This window comes from Canis lupus, chromosome 22 (assembly GCF_011100685.1).
Source record: "Canis lupus familiaris isolate Mischka breed German Shepherd chromosome 22, alternate assembly UU_Cfam_GSD_1.0, whole genome shotgun sequence".
NCBI classification, from domain to species: domain Eukaryota; kingdom Metazoa; phylum Chordata; class Mammalia; order Carnivora; family Canidae; genus Canis; species Canis lupus.
The window spans coordinates 11,999,876-12,015,759 of NC_049243.1; the positions used below are offsets into that span (position 1 = coordinate 11,999,876).

The 15,884-nt window shown below is 33.2% G+C and overlaps 1 long non-coding RNA gene across 4 annotated transcripts in view; it reads left to right on the forward strand.

The window, feature by feature from the left end:
• Positions 1-7,480, forward strand: part of LOC111091832 — a 131,469-nt gene extending 123,989 nt beyond the window's left edge. For 2 of the 4 annotated variants that reach the window (XR_005376307.1, XR_005376305.1), the window contains 2 exons: positions 1,929-1,960; positions 6,292-7,480. This is a non-coding gene — a long non-coding RNA (uncharacterized LOC111091832). The remainder of the gene's footprint in view (positions 1-1,928; positions 1,961-6,291) is intronic. The other 2 variants (XR_005376306.1, XR_005376304.1) reach the window with 1 other exon arrangement.
• Positions 7,481-15,884: the final 8,404 nt, after the last annotated feature.

Here is a 15,884-nt window from a genome sequence, read left to right on the forward strand (position 1 = left end):
ATTAAGAGAAGTAAGTCAGAGGGAGAAAGACAAATACCATATGACTTCACTCATATGTGAAATATAAAAAGCAAAACAATACAAAAACAGAGAACAAATTGATGGTTACCAGAGGAGAAGGGTTTGGAAGATGGGCAAAATAGATGAAGGTCAATTGTATGGTGATAGATGGCAACTACCTTTTTGGTGGTGATCACATTGAACTGCATACAGATGTTGAATTATAATGTCATACACCTGAAACTTATATAATGGTATATAGCAATTTTGCTTCATTTAAAGAAAAATACTCAACATAGTTTATGGTTCATAGAAAAATACTCAACATACCTCACTGTAGCATGACAGTTTTGGAATAGATGGGATCTTAATGAAAACCAAATTTCTGATGTCATCCTTGTTATTAGCCTGGTATCCTGGATTCAAATTTGAGTAATACATAGGAATGAAGAGTTTCATGGCTGAGTTATCAGTAGTACCTGATTAACTTTTTGAGTTAGGCAAGATGTTTTTATAACTTTTTAGGTAACTTTAAAGTCATATTCATCCAAGTAGAGTTTCAGTTGCTACTCCTGTGCTGCATTGCTGCAAACATCAGGAAGGCTTTGCATTTGTGGAATTTTATCTAATTATTCCATATTCTCAAGATATCATTTACTTATAAAAATGTTATGAGTTTGGGGTCTGATGTTCTTTGAAATTATCTATCCATTGCCTTTATACTTGAATAGCAATTAAACCAAGTTTTAAAATTTCAGTCACATTTTGTTCTCTGAAAATCCTGTTGATATTTGCTCTAGTTGTCCTCTTGTGGAGAATGTTGTTATGAACAACATTGTTGTTATTAACAAGTTAGAACTAAACCTAGTTTATCCTACTTGTAGCTGACTGAAAGATTCACCTGGCCACGTTTGGGATTCTTTATCTTTCAAGTCAATTAACTGCCCAGGCAGTATGTCAGTATTGCTTTAACTGCATCATTTTAACTGCATCATTTTTTTTTTCCTCTTGAACTTTTAATCCAAAGATTTGTTTTTCTCAAAAAAAAAAAAAAAAAAAAAAAAGATTTGTTTTTCTCCATTTTAGGTACATCATATTGAATTGTGTATTTGCCTGCTTTGTTTATTTATTCTCTTTTTTGGAGAGATGTTAAAATTAATATTTTGTGTTATTTTTGTATCTGTAAATTTCTTGCTGATGTTTTCAGAAACCTGTTCTTTTTAATAATTTGCTGTTTCTTCATGTTTGTTCAGTATGTAACAATTTTTTTTGTTAAATCTGTGTCTATTTTTCTTTCACATTCTTCTAATATGAACTTAATTTCTGTTCCTTACTTTGTCTGTGCCTGCTCAGTTGTTACCTCCTTTCCCTGAGTTATCATTTTTTAGAAAGAAAAATTTTTTTTATTTCTACAGTTTTATAATATCAAAGATATCTTTATGTTAATATATTTAATTTTCTATAATAATATTTTTATGTTTTTACTTCCTTTCTGCCATAATCTTTCTGGTGTATATGTGTGTGTGCTTGCACATGTGCATGCATAAATGTGTTTTGTTTTTGTGTCATTTCAATTGCTTAATTTTTCCTTCTTGCTTACCCTTTTTTTAGAAAAATATTATTAATTTGAAAGAGGGAGAGTGGGGGAGGGACAGAGGGAAAGTATCTTTAGGCACACTTGTCACTGAGCATGGGGCCCAGCTTGGGCTCAGTCTCAAGATTTATGAGATCATGACCTGACCCAAAATTAAGAATCAGAGGCTTAACTGATTGAGCGATCAAGATGCCCCTGCTTATCCTTTTTAAATATTGTATATGGTTATATTACTTTTTTGTTTGTTTATTTTAAATAAAGGGAAATCTTCTTGAATATTTTATTTTTTTATTTATTTTTTAAATTTTTAAATTTTTCTTCTTGAATATTTTAGATATGAGGAAGGACCTGGGAGAGTGATTGAAGGTAACAGAAATCTTAAATAGTTCTAAATTGAGTTTTATGCAGAATTCTATGGAACATTTCTTATCAACAATCTATCCTAGGAGTATAACTGTATTCTAGCTATATATGGCTTTACTATGACATGCAGAAAAATCTTATATCAGACAGGTTTATGTTTTCATGTACTTCTGTGTGTTTACGTATATCACCTCATACACTTCTCTTAAACTGTCAGACATCAACATTTGACTTTTCTTCATGCACAGTATCTCCTCTACCTCAACACCTCTCCAGCCTGAATTTTCTGTAACTATATCTGCTAGATTTGTCTTAGTTTAGCCAAGCCTCCTCCGGCCTTTATTATGTCAGAAATAGGTATCAAAATGCTTCCTATAATCTCCAAATTTTAACTTCTGCAAAAATAGAGATTATTGTGTTTTTTTTCCTGTGCAGTAAATTATTAACTCAAAACTAGAAATATCCAAACCCTGTACATGCCATCCAAAGAGAAAATAGCTCCTTGACCCATTCCTAGGAGATAACTTCTAAGAATTTATAATATCCTTAAAATAACCTGCCCAATAAGAGTGTCTTAGCATACCTGTGGCCTTATCATAGCAGTGTGATTTATGGTAGGAGCCCTGGGTCACACTGTACCATTTTTATCTCTCGAGGGGCAGGAGGCTGGTGACTGAGTAACTAAAGTTAGTCACTAAGACACTTCATGCTTATGAGACCAAATCTCAATGAAAAACCTGACCATCAAGTCTCATTTGGCTTGCCTGCTAGGCAATGTCATTACACATCAGTTTTGGAAGAATTGAGTACAGTTCATACACTCCAATGGGAGAGTATGAATGGAAGCTTTGTGCCTGTTCACTCCTTAACTATATTCCATATGTCTTTTACCTTGGCTATTTGGAGTTATAAGAATGCTTCTAATGAATTATCAATCCTGAAGATGGTCTTGGGGACCTGTGGTACTCCAAAGTGAGAGATGCCTCTCACTTTGACACATGTACTTCCTGCCATGTCAACTGGAGACAGCAGAGTTCCCTCCCTACTGACATGATTTGGCAATATTTGGTGGCCTTTCCTCATATAAGTTCATATGTGGTCTGCTAAACTGTTATTTTAATGTTTTATTTAAATTCAGTTTGCCAACATATAGTATAACACCTAGTGCTCATCCCATCAAGTGTGGTCTGCTAAATTGTTAAAGGTGATAGTCTGTAGATGTTTGTTGTTTTCATGTTGCATTTGGATGATCCTAGAGAGGCAAGGTCTACAGAGGAATATTTGTAGTTGAAACATAGAAGTTGACTGCTTCCAGGTGTATAAATGTATAATACTTGACAATCTGGAATCTCTTATATAAATATGAAAAAATATTTTTCAGCCAGTCAGAAATTTGAATAATGGATTAATGATCCACCATTCCTTTTATAATTATTTAAATATCTGACACAATTGTTCAAATTTATACAGAAGTCCACTGAGAAGCAATTTGATATTCATGACATGAGTATTCCAACATAGTGACTAAGAATGTTGTCTCTGAAGTCAAACTGTCCCACTTAAAATCCTGTGACATAAGGTACCTCTGTAATATTAGAGAGGAACTGAACCTCTCTATACTTCTATTTCTTTATTTGTGAAATTGGGATAATAATAGGGCCCAGCTCATAGGTGTTTTGATTTTGTTTTTGGCTAATGAGTCTAAATGAAATGATGTATGTAAAAGTACCTAAAAGAGATTCTGGCAGAAGGTAAGTTTTTTTTTTTTTTTTTTTAAGATTTTATTTATTTATACATGAGAGACACAGAGAGAGAGGCAGAGAGACAGGCAGAGGGAGAAGTAGGCACCCTGTGAGGAACCTGTTGCAGAACTTGATTCCAGGACCCCAGGATCATGACCTGAGCCAAAGGCAGATGCTTAACCACTGAGAAGATAAGTTCTTAGGAAATGTTAATTATTAATAATAAAATGAATGAAGCTTTTCGTTAATGAGAGTCTTAAATCAACAGTAAGCTATTTATGAAACTGTCTAATCCAAATATTATTTCCTCTTAAAGGCAACGTCTTTCCATAATTATAGAACATAAATATTTGGTGAAAATTGTTTTGTGGTGGTAATTTAAAATTTATCAAAATAATTCATTAATGCATTATTATGATGCAGCTTATAAAATTAATTTTTGAAGCATATAGTTCAATTAGTCATAATGTCAAAACATTCTGCTATTAAGAAGATAAAAGAGAAAGAAAATTTTAAAAGCTTAGAACAAAGTAAACGAGGCAGTTTGTATACTACACACGACCACTTTCTCTGGAAGTCCCTGTGCCTCCCACAGCTGTTATTTCATTATGATCATAAGCACTATGATGCTATTGAGTTTTCCTGGTACTTAAGGGATTTAATTTAGTAAATAAGATGCCCTGAGCTACAGCTGCCTGTGATTGCTAAGGAAATGACAGTGATTTCTAGTCAAATTTAAACAGTAGCATTGAAATAAGTTGCATTTTCAGAATGAAGGCCAGTGTGTTAAAGAACTAAATATTTTAAAGACCTAATTATTTTAATAGCTTAATTGTGTGCCCAATACACCCTATACATATATAACCACTGTATATTGCACTTAGTCTGTTTAACTGATCAATGGTTTGATGATCGTGGTTCCCAAAGCAAACAAACAAGCAAAACCCAGTTAAATCAGCAAAAATGTACATATATTCCACGACATCCTTGAATATACAAATGTTTTTTAAATGCAGTAGTACTAGATGTTAATGACAGTGGTTACAGTTCTCTCAAGGAATCACAGTGGGAATTCATGATCACATTGGACAAGCAAAGAATTGCTTTTTTTTCTTGAATTCCTAAAAAACAAAAGCTTCTGTCCTTAATGCATAGTTGTAGTTATGGATAGGAAAAATTAAAAAATATTAAATAACACACACATAAAAATTTTCTCAAGGTTTTTTGTCTTTTACTGACACTTTTCTTATCAAATTGAAAAAATTTCCACCATTCTGATATATATTCTATGCCTAGACACAGTGACTAAGGTACATAAGATTTTTTGTTAATTCAATGGTCATTTGCCAGAAATGGTGTTTATTTTTAGAGGTAGAGAGATACATAAATTAGATGCCTCACGCTCCAGGAGTTTACAGTCTGATTGGAAAGATAACTACATAATTCTTAAATTTAGCTAGATGTTACAGATTTTATTATTTTATTTTTTGGGGTATCATGAATTTTTTTTTAAGATTTTATTTATTTATTCATGAGAGACAGAGAGAGAGAGAGGCAGAGACACAGGCAGAGGGAGAAGCAGGTTCCATGCAGGGACCCTGACGCAGGACTTGATCCCGCTTCTCCAGGACCACGCCCCAGGCTGAAGGCAGGAGCTAAACTGCTGAGCCACACAGGGATTCCCCCCAATGTTACAGATTTTAAAATAGAAATTGTTTTTGCTACTATAGAAGTACAAGGGAGAAAGTAGACAAATTTACCTCAAGGAAGTAAAGATTTCATAAGAAATTGATAGGTGAAGTTATTCCTGAAAAGTAAAATATAATGAATGATAAACAGAAGAACTATTATCAATGATATTGGAGACACAAGGAACAAAGAATTTGGTAAAATTTCACACCTGAAGATGTACATTTCTGAGTGAAAAATAACTACCATTTTAATAATCACCTTGAAAAATTTTGATCAGTTTGAAGGGTTATTTATCTTACGTTACTTTTTAAAAATTCTCCCATATGCCAACAGCAGATTATAGAATTTATTATACTGGTGTCAGTAAGACTATCTCAAATGGTCACAATATAATTTAAAAATTTTGGGGGGTGCTTGGCGGCTCATTCGGTTATGCTTCAGACTCTTGGTTTTGGCTCAAGTCATGATCTTGGGGTTGTGAGATCAAATTCCCATTGGTTCCATACTCCACACAGAATCTGCTTCTCTCTCTCTCTCTCCCCTCCCCCTGCTTTTGTGCTCTTTCTCTGTCTCCAAAAAATAAATAAAATCTTTTAAAAAAAGAAAGAATATTTGGGATCTTAAATGTTGGTTTTTATTAATTCAAGTGTGAAGTCAAATGAGGCTTTAATTTTATCTAAAATGTAAAAGCAGGAATATTTACCAAGTACAGAAATCAAGAAACAAAATAGAATATAGTTTTGCTTAAATACTATGATTTAAAACATCTGTGAAGTATTAGAAGGGTTAAAAATATTAAGATAGATTTAGATTTGCTTTTGCATTTGTGTACAGTAATAATTTTTCTATTTCAAAAAATAAAATGATCTTAATGTTTTTTATGTGCCATTCTATTTACAGTAATTTCAAGAGGAGAAACATGATGGTGAAGCCAAAAGCCTTTAAGATCAAGATGGCTGAGTAAATTCTCTTTGTATAACAGATTAAATATGTAGTTTTCAGTAGATGACAAGTCCTAGGTTTAATCTCAACTCTGAATTTAGTGGCTCAGAATAAATTCATTTGAACTGAACATTGTGAATCAAAATATATTTTACATTAACATAGAGAATATAAATACAAACACAAGGGAATTTGTATTATACTTAAAAAAATAACACCTTCTCTGACCTTTTTTAGTTATGTGGAATTGATATGCTGAATATACCTGCCAGCCTTTTGGCACTGATGAAAATTCGATCTCAAGGATAATAGGCTAATACCTCACATAACAGGGGGCAAAGGATTAGAGTCCTTTACAGATTATATTTTTGTCACTTTTTTGCATTTAGTTCGAGTAATGTGTGCAAAGAGCAAAATGTGAATGCTCATTTATTGTAAATAGTTTGTACTGAAACTGTAGTTCAAATGTTAATATAATTTGTTCTACACATATGTGTCTAATTTGTGTTTAAAATGGCATAAACAAGTTACTTTATTTCAGTCATTTTATGATAGTTAATCATATAATTTAATTAAGATTTTCAGCCTTAACAGCTTCCATAGATAATTTGAACTGCATCTTCACTTTTCTCACACTTATGACCCCCTTCAGGACCAAACCTATTCCTGTCCAGTCTTTCCTAAATCATTTGAAGTTACCATAATTGTCCCAGCCTCTGGCTGTCATCTTTAATCTGGGACAATTCTGGAGAGCCTCCTAAATTGTTGCTCTGCTTCCACACTCCATATAGCAACCAAAGTGTGCATGTAAAAACATACATCAGTCACTCTTCTGCTTAGGATTTGCCAAAGGATTTCTGATAAAACAGAAACACAGTTCAAATGTTTTCTTCAGTATGGTCTTAGTTCTCTTAATTCTTCAAGCTCTTCTCTTCCTTTGACTCCCACTGTGATCTAGCCCTCTGCAAGCCCTGAAGTTGACGGATTTGTTTTCCCATTTTTCTTAGTGGATAGGACAACCAATAAATATTTATTGAATTGATACACAATGAATAATGGTATATTATGTGACATTTTACAAAAACTGGTAAATATTTGCCTTTTTTTCCCCTAATTATGCTACTCTAATATAATAAAGGAACTCTAATCGAATACTACGAATGAACCATATGTTTTACTTATTTTATTATTTTGTTTTAGGAAAAAGAGACAGATTCTGAACTTTTTTTTTTTAAGATTTTATTTATTTATTCATGAGAGTGGGGGGGGGGTGGGCAGACACAGGCAGAGGGAGAAGCAGGCTCCATGCAGGAAGCCCGACACGGGACCCAATCCAGGGACTCTGGGATCAGGCCCTGAGCAAAAGACGCCAAACCGCTGAGCCACCCAGGCTTCCCTGAACTATGTCTTTTAGACTTTTATGTGCATACCCTTTGGTCTGTCTGCTGTTTAGTAAAAGGATTCCTATATTGTATATTGTATGCTAATCTAACATTAAACTTTTAAATGTATTAAAAACGAAAAGTTAAAATGCATTCATAGTTTCTATATTATAATAATGTATTTTGTATATCTTCTTCATCATAAAACTATTGCTAATATAGGCAGGGAGGGAATTGAGATACTAACTTCTAAAAATACTTTCAACATAGATAAATAACAATTTATTGATATATGCTTGTTTCCCTGGAAAAAATCTTGAACTTGAAGACAGTTGGTTTGATATTAAACTCTCTCTTGCATACCAGTCAACTGCTGATTAACCATAGTCTTGCTAAATGACCTTGAATAATTAGTTTTTATTTTTTTGCTTCCTTCTCCCTAAACATTTGAGCTATAGCTTCTGACTCAGTGGAAACACTCAGTATATGGTTTTGTTTGTTTTGTGAGGAGCTTAGAATAAAATCATTTGACCTGAACATTGTGAATCAAAGACTATTTTCACACTGGGTGTTATGCTATATGTTGGCAAATTGAACTCCAATAAAAAAATAAATAAAAATTAAAAAAACACAAAAAAAACCCAAAGACTATTTTCATTAACATGAGAATATAAATACAAATTACAAGGGAACTTGTATTATATTTTAAAAACAGGTTCTCTGCGCAGTTGTAGAGAATATGTACCCCGAATCTATCTGCCAAACTATCACATCTCACCAAGATTCCAGCAATACTTTCCCACCTGATTGGTTTCTTTCTTTCTTTCTTTCTTTCTTCTGTCGGTTCTTTCTGTCTTGCTTCTTTCGGCTGCTTTTGCTTTGTCTTTGCGGAGGAGGCGGGCGGGGTCGTCTTTTTTCTTCTTTTTTCTTCTTTTCGTCTTTCTTCTTCTTTCTTTTGTCTTTCGTTCTTTCTTTCCTTTCTTTCTTCTGCTTTCTTTTCTTCTTCTTTTCTTCTATTTTTTTCTATCTATCATCTATCTATCTATCTATCTATCTATCATCTATCTATCATCTATCTATCTATCTATCATCTATCATCTATCTGTTGCTTTATTTGTTTATTTATTTGAAAGGGGGGATGGTGAGGAGAGGGAGAGAAAATCTGAAGCAGACTATGCGCTGAGTCTGTTGTGGGACTCAATCCCACATCCCTGAGACCATGACCCAAGTCAAAATCAAGAGTCCAACACTCACCCTAACTAAGCCACCTAGGTGCCCTGTCCCCTTCTCTTGCTGGTCAATAATCCATTTCTATCCCAAAATGAGAGGGATTATTTTCTTTCTTTTTGAAGGGGATTAGTTTAAAGAACAAATTATACTTCTGTTACTATCTATAAAAACCTTCAGTGGTTTGCAATTCATCCATAATAAATTTGTATTTCTTGCCCCAGCCTAATGGCTCCTATTTCTTCAACTTAGTTTTCTATCACTCTAGAAATTATCCTCTATCAACCATGATTTACATGATGTTCCTTATAAATATCAAGCCTTTTCTAAGACTTACCTCTTTTGCTCTTGATGCACTTTCTTCTTAGAATAATCTTCCTACAAGTCTTCAAAGCTGCTTCATTTTGTTCCTCCAGGCCTCGTTGTAAATGTCACCTACTTAAGGTCTTCTCCCATCTAGCAAATATTTACCATCCTTTCTGGCTGCTTAGCACCATTTGAACACATTTCCTGTTAGAATTTCTTACCATGATTTCCACTTCCCTAATATGGAATTCAGAAAACAGACTTTCCTTAGCTGTCTTGAGGATGGGTCACAGACCTATGATTCAATCCTGCCAGTTAAAAAATGTTTACATGAGATTCCGTATGCCTGAGATTGCTAAGGCTTTCCCCTCAATTATCCTCACTTCTTCTTCTATAGTAGCAGATGTTACCTGGGCACATGGCACAGCTTATCTGTCCATGTTGTCCAAGCTCTTGTGTGGTAACATTGAGTAACTAGGTTCTGGCAAATGGCATGTGAGCAGAAGTGGCATTTAAAGGAAAGGAATGTACCCCCCCCCTTCCTGTCTTTTGTGTCTCTCTAAACCCAAGACATGAGAATGGAGCACTATATTGAGAAGACCAGAGTGCAAGATAAAGGAATTTGGTCTCTTGAAATGAAGTTATCATTTCAGCTCAAGCCTACTTGCACTCAGACTTCTATGCCTGAGAGAAACTTCATTCTTTTATGAACCACTTTCATATTTACATCTTTGTTGTGCCAGCTCATACATGTTCCCTAATTAATATTTTTGAGTTCAGATACGAGAATATGAGAATGGAAAAGCTGCTGCTTAGAATCTTTTAATTTTTATTTCCTTAGGTATTATTTGTTTATTGTTTTGTTTTACTCTTTGCTTGTTTGCTTTTCATAACCTGTAGGTGAGGTATTCATTTTCTTAAGATAGCAGGTTGCTCTAGTATTGCTCGTTGAACACAATAGCTTTGTTGCTCACGGTTGAAACCGTCAAGTGTCATTCCTGGCTTAGAACTGCTTGGCAATACCAGTTTCTTCTTTAGCTCTTTTTTATTTTTATTTATTTATTTTTTCCCCTGTTTTGTTGTGATGTTTTGTTCTGGTTCTGGAAGTTTAGCCTCAACTTTGTTCTTTAGTCTACCAAGAATTCTGAGCTATCCTTTTTCTATTTATTCAGTCAAAGTCAGCTTCTGTTGCTTACACCTAAGAATCCTGAGGTAACAATCTGCCTAACCAATCAGTTAACATAGATCTGTCTAGTACTCTCCATTCCATTACCCAGTGTATTTCTTTGAATGTAGTTATCAGATCTCTTTAGCTATTAACAGAGTAGAAGTTTCACAGACTATAAATTCATCTGTTCCTGAAAGGTAACTTTGTCCAGTGGTTATTACTTTCTATTTCAAGTGTCAGTGTGCTCACTTCCTACATTTCCAGGTAGTCAAGAGAAACCAAGTCATTTTGTATTCCTTCTGGCAATGTTTCCCATCTTCCTTCTTCCCATTTTTAGATCTAAATTCCAGGGTTTTGTAAAAAGGAGCAGTAAATAGCCTAGAGTTCCTGGAGTGAGAGACAGCCTTTGCAAGTTAGCACACAGGAGAATTATAGTGTTCTACTCTTGGCTGGATATTAGGAAATTGGTTTGATCTCCTTAAATTTGTCTTAACGTCTGTGGTCTTCTGGGTTTCTTCATCATTCCAATTTAATTAATATTATTTTGCCTGTTGCAGTGAAACTGTTTAACTGTTTTTTTTTTAACTTATAGCTTGTCCCCTTTTAAGTTTATATATATATATAAACTTAAATATATATATGTATATATATGTGTATATATATACGTATAAGAGTGTATATATATATATATATATATATATATATATATATATTAGGCCCTGGGACCTTCAGATTTAGGCTTTTGAAACTCCAGCCTTTGGAAATGCAAAAACATTTTTCTCAAACTCTTACCTCTTGCCACAAGTTTTGAAATCCCCATTTTGAAACTGAAATTAAAAATTGAATATGTATTTACTCTTGACATTTCTTTTTCACTCTCCTCCTCTGAGACTCTTATAGTGGTATGCCCAATCCCTGGAATAGAAGAGTCATGTAGGAATTGTAACAATTATAAAGAGGAGTTTAGTTATAAATTCAATTTTATTTAGTAGGGTTCTTTTTTAATATCTAGGTGTTCTATTTTTTTCCTTGTAAGTTCCAGCTGTTACAGATTTTTTAAAGAAATTAAAAAAAATAAATTTAAAAAAAAATTTGAATTTTCAAATCTATTTGAAAGGAAGTTGCTCATAAAGCCTCTTCTGGTATTTTTCGTGTATGTAGGCTCTGTAGCGATGCCCTCTTTTTTTTATATTGATATTGTTTATATGTTCTCTTTATTATTGATCTTACTGCAAGAGACTATAAAATTTATTAATCATTTTAAAGAATAGACTTTTAGTATGATCACTTTGTTATATTTTTACTTTTAATTAATTTATGGATAAAAATAATTAATTATTTTTATTAATTTAGGTAATTTTTATTACTTATTTCTACTTTTATTAAATCTGGTATTCTCTTTTTTTCCCCTGAATCCTTGGGATGGGATAGATATTTAATTAATTTATATTGCCTCCAAATTTCCTGTATATATGCATTTAAGTCGTCATATTTTTTGAAAAGCACCTGGGTGGCTCAGTGTTTGGGCATCTGCCTTTGGCTCAGGTCATGATCTCTGGGTCCTGGGATCAAGTCATACATTAGGCTCCCCACAGGGAGCCTGCTTCTTCCCCTGCCTATGTCTTTACCTTTCTCTCTCTGTCTCTCATGAATAAATAAAATCTTTAAAAAAATTTATTTGAGAATCACTTTCTTTGTCTGATAATTCTATTGGCTCTCCTGTATGTTTGTGTCAAATGATATTTATTTTTTTATTTTTAGTCACTCCTTTTGCCATTATATGTATGATTCTTTTTGTTTGGTGCATTGTTTTTGAAAGCCATACATTTTATTTTAGTGATTTGTATAAGTATTTTGAAACTGTGGGATATTTTGTTATAATCCCCTATAGACGATTTACCTTTGCTTTTGCTTGACAGTGGGCTAGTGATGTTGAAGATTATTTTAATTTAATTGGAAATTTAATAAAATAATGAAACAAACCTGAACTTTAATCTATATGAATAATTTTAAAGTTTCTCCCCTCTAGTTCACCTGTATTCTCACAATGTATTGCTATAGGAACCTAATCATGGGGTCTGACACAAGAATTTTACCCTAGATTTATGATTCTTTCAGTGTACTCTAAATAGACAGGAACTGTCAGATACTGCTAATGGAAAAGCAGTCCCTCTTGTGAGGCCTACTTTTTCAAGCTTTGTTCTTTTTACATATCTTAACCCCACCAACCCTCACTCCTTGGTTGGCTCACTGAAGCTTTCAATATATTTATATTTTTATAAATATTTTATTCTTTTTAAAGATTTATTTGATAGAGAGGGAGCATGAGTGGGAGCAGCAAAGGGAGAGGGAGAGAGAATCTCAAGCAGACTCTGCACTGAGTGTAGAGCCTGATGCAGGGCTCAATCTTGGGACTCTGAGATCATGACCTGAGCAGAAACCAAGAGTCACACACTTAACCATCTGCCACTCAAGTGCCCCTTTATAAAGATTTTCTAGTTGTTTTCAATGGAAAAGTTAGACTGAACAACCAAGTTCATCATTACCAAATATATCTTTCAAGGTTCTCATTTTCCCTTTATTTCTTTATTTCCATATACTGTTATATTCCCATCACTTAAAGCACAAGCACTACTTTTATAGTTTTGTTGTTGTTCAGGACTACTTTGGACAAATTATCTCAGTTATTGTTTCTTAGAAGATATTGTATATGTTATTTTTGATCCTGAAGAATATTTTGTTGTGTATTGAATTCTAAGTTTGCAAATATTTTCTTTAAACATGGTTTTCTGTCTTCTGTTGTTACTTGTGAAAAGATGACTGTCCATCTACTTGTTGCTTCCTTGAAGAAACTATCTCCTCACATTTGGAATAGTCTCAGGTGTGTCTTCAACAATTACTTTTGCTAACTTGTTCTCCTTTCCTCTTGGAGCCTGAGTTGCATGTATATTGGACCTTCTTTTTGTCTCCTTAAACCTTTTATACTTGTATGTGTTTACCTTTGTGTTGGTTTTCTGTGATTGATTTTGATATTTTTGTTGTAACCCATCTTCCACTCTACTAATTCTCTTTTCCGTTCTGTCTAATAGGTAATTAGAAACATTTACTGATTTCTTCTTTTGGATTGTATTATTTTTTTATTTGTTAGTATCTAATTTTAGAGATTGGTATGAATTAAAAATGAGCTATAATCCCTTATGAATATCTGAAATATATCTGTTTTTTCATTACTTCAAAGGTATAGTCCTTCACAGTCTCCTATTTGCTTTCAAATTCCAGTTCTGTCACCCTAGCCCCCAAAGACTGTCAGAAGTTTCTTTTAGCCTTCATGAATCTAGGTTACCCAACTTGAATTGGCAGTCTCAGATATTGGTAGCTATAAATGTCAGGCTTAACAGTGTCAGTGTTTGTCTTTCTTTTATCTTGTTTTAGTAAATCTTCAGCAGAGAGGTGGTCCAATTTATACAATTTGTCATTTTCCTAAATGGAATTCCTCCTTAATCTATTTTTAATGCACAATTCTACTTATGCAATTCCTTTTTACTTGAGGATTTCTTTGTTAAATCAAGAATATCTCTCCATGTATTAGTGTTTATGTAGCATTGACACAGATGCTAGGAATTCAGAAATAAAATGCAGCATCTTTCTCAAGAATTTTAGAGTTTATTATCATAGACAGTAATTATACAGAAAGTTACCATATATTTTGATAAGTGTTATGCAAATGAAGGCACTGAGGACTAAAGAAGAATTAGGAAAGTATTCTAAATCAGCTGGGGCTGCTAAGGAATGCTTCCCTAAGGAGTTAATTAGACTTGATAGTTGAATGAATAGGAGCTAGTCAGATAAAGTGAGGGAGAATTCATGTATGGGAGTTCATCTAAGAGGAAATTATAAGATGAGATACCAAATTAGATCAGTGATAACTTGTTTGCAAGGTGGACTAAAGAAGCAGAAGATGCAATTCAAGGAAACTTTATATCCTACAAAATAACTTACATTTTTGTCATGAATACAATATAGAGGCATCAGGCATTTGGAAAGGTCTGATTTTCATTTTAGAGGATAAATTTCAGAAGACATTTGTATGTATGAAATTATTAGATTAGAAGCAGTGTCTCAGTTATAACCATTGATGCTGAATGATATTTAGGAGATTAAATACAGAGTAATTTGTTGTAAATTGGATAAAGAAAAAAGTAGAAAAGATGTCAAGAACATTTATAGGCTTTCTTCTGGGGTGAATGCCATATTGTATGCCATTAAATAGGATGGGCAATTCAATGAGAGAAATAGGTTTGGAAGGTCCTGGAAAGAAGTTAATTTGACATTTCATTTCAAAAGAGCTTTTGAGCATGTGTTAATCTAAAGCTTAAAAAATCCTGGTTTTGAATCATCTGGCTTAGTAATTTGAAGAGGAAATGTAATTGGCTTCAAAAGAAAATTAATATAAGATTACAAGAAATACTCATAATTTAGCAGAAGAAATAATTAACCCAATTGCAGACTAGCCTAGTTTATAATTTGTTATTAAGATGTTATTTACATATGTAGAGACTTTAATAAATGTCTGTGTAGATTGACATCAGGCTGTCCTTTCTTTTTCTTTGCTTTTTTCCTCTATTCCTTCTTTCCTTCCTTTTCTCTACTTTCTCTTTTCTTCTTTTTTCTATATGTCAGAATCAGAATTAAGAAAGCTTTAAAAAAATTATGTCATCGAAACTTTGTTATGCGACATGATTCTGGAAGCTGTGGATCCCTAATGCTTTGAGTGAACTTCATGGAAAAGGAAATATTGCCAAAATAAGTGATTTTTTCAAGTTCTTTGTTTGGAAGTCTTTTATAGGTTAAACTTGTATTTACTTAGGCATAACATACATATTATGATGTGATACAAATTGTGATGATTGAGAGATCTTGCAATTTTATTGTTTTTATTATACATATTTCCTTCATTTTCTGGATTTTAAAAATTTATGTGCTTTCAAATGGTATCTTGAGAGATAATTATGATTCTCTCATTCTTAGTTAAAAATTTATATTCTCGGGATCCCTGGGTGGCGCAGTGGTTTAGCGCCTGCCTTTGGCCCAGGGCGCGATCCTGGAGATCCGGGATCGAATCCCACATCAGGCTCCCGGTGCATGGAGCCTGCTTCTCCCTCTGCCTGTGTCTCTGCCTCTCTCTCTCTCACTGTGTGCCTATCATAAAAAAAAAAAAAAAAAAAAAAAATTTATATTCTCAACCTATTTTATCTAAATATTTCAATCATATTACTTCTTATTAATATTTTAAATGATGCAGTTGGAGGTAAGAGGTGGATATTTACCTAAAAACAATGAAGTGAATAATGCTTCTTGAGACAAAAAGAAAACAAATATTTACAGATGTAAAAGTGGTTATTCAAAACTTCTGCTATGAACCAAATGGTGCCTGATTCGTATCAGATGTAGAGAAAAGTATTTACCAG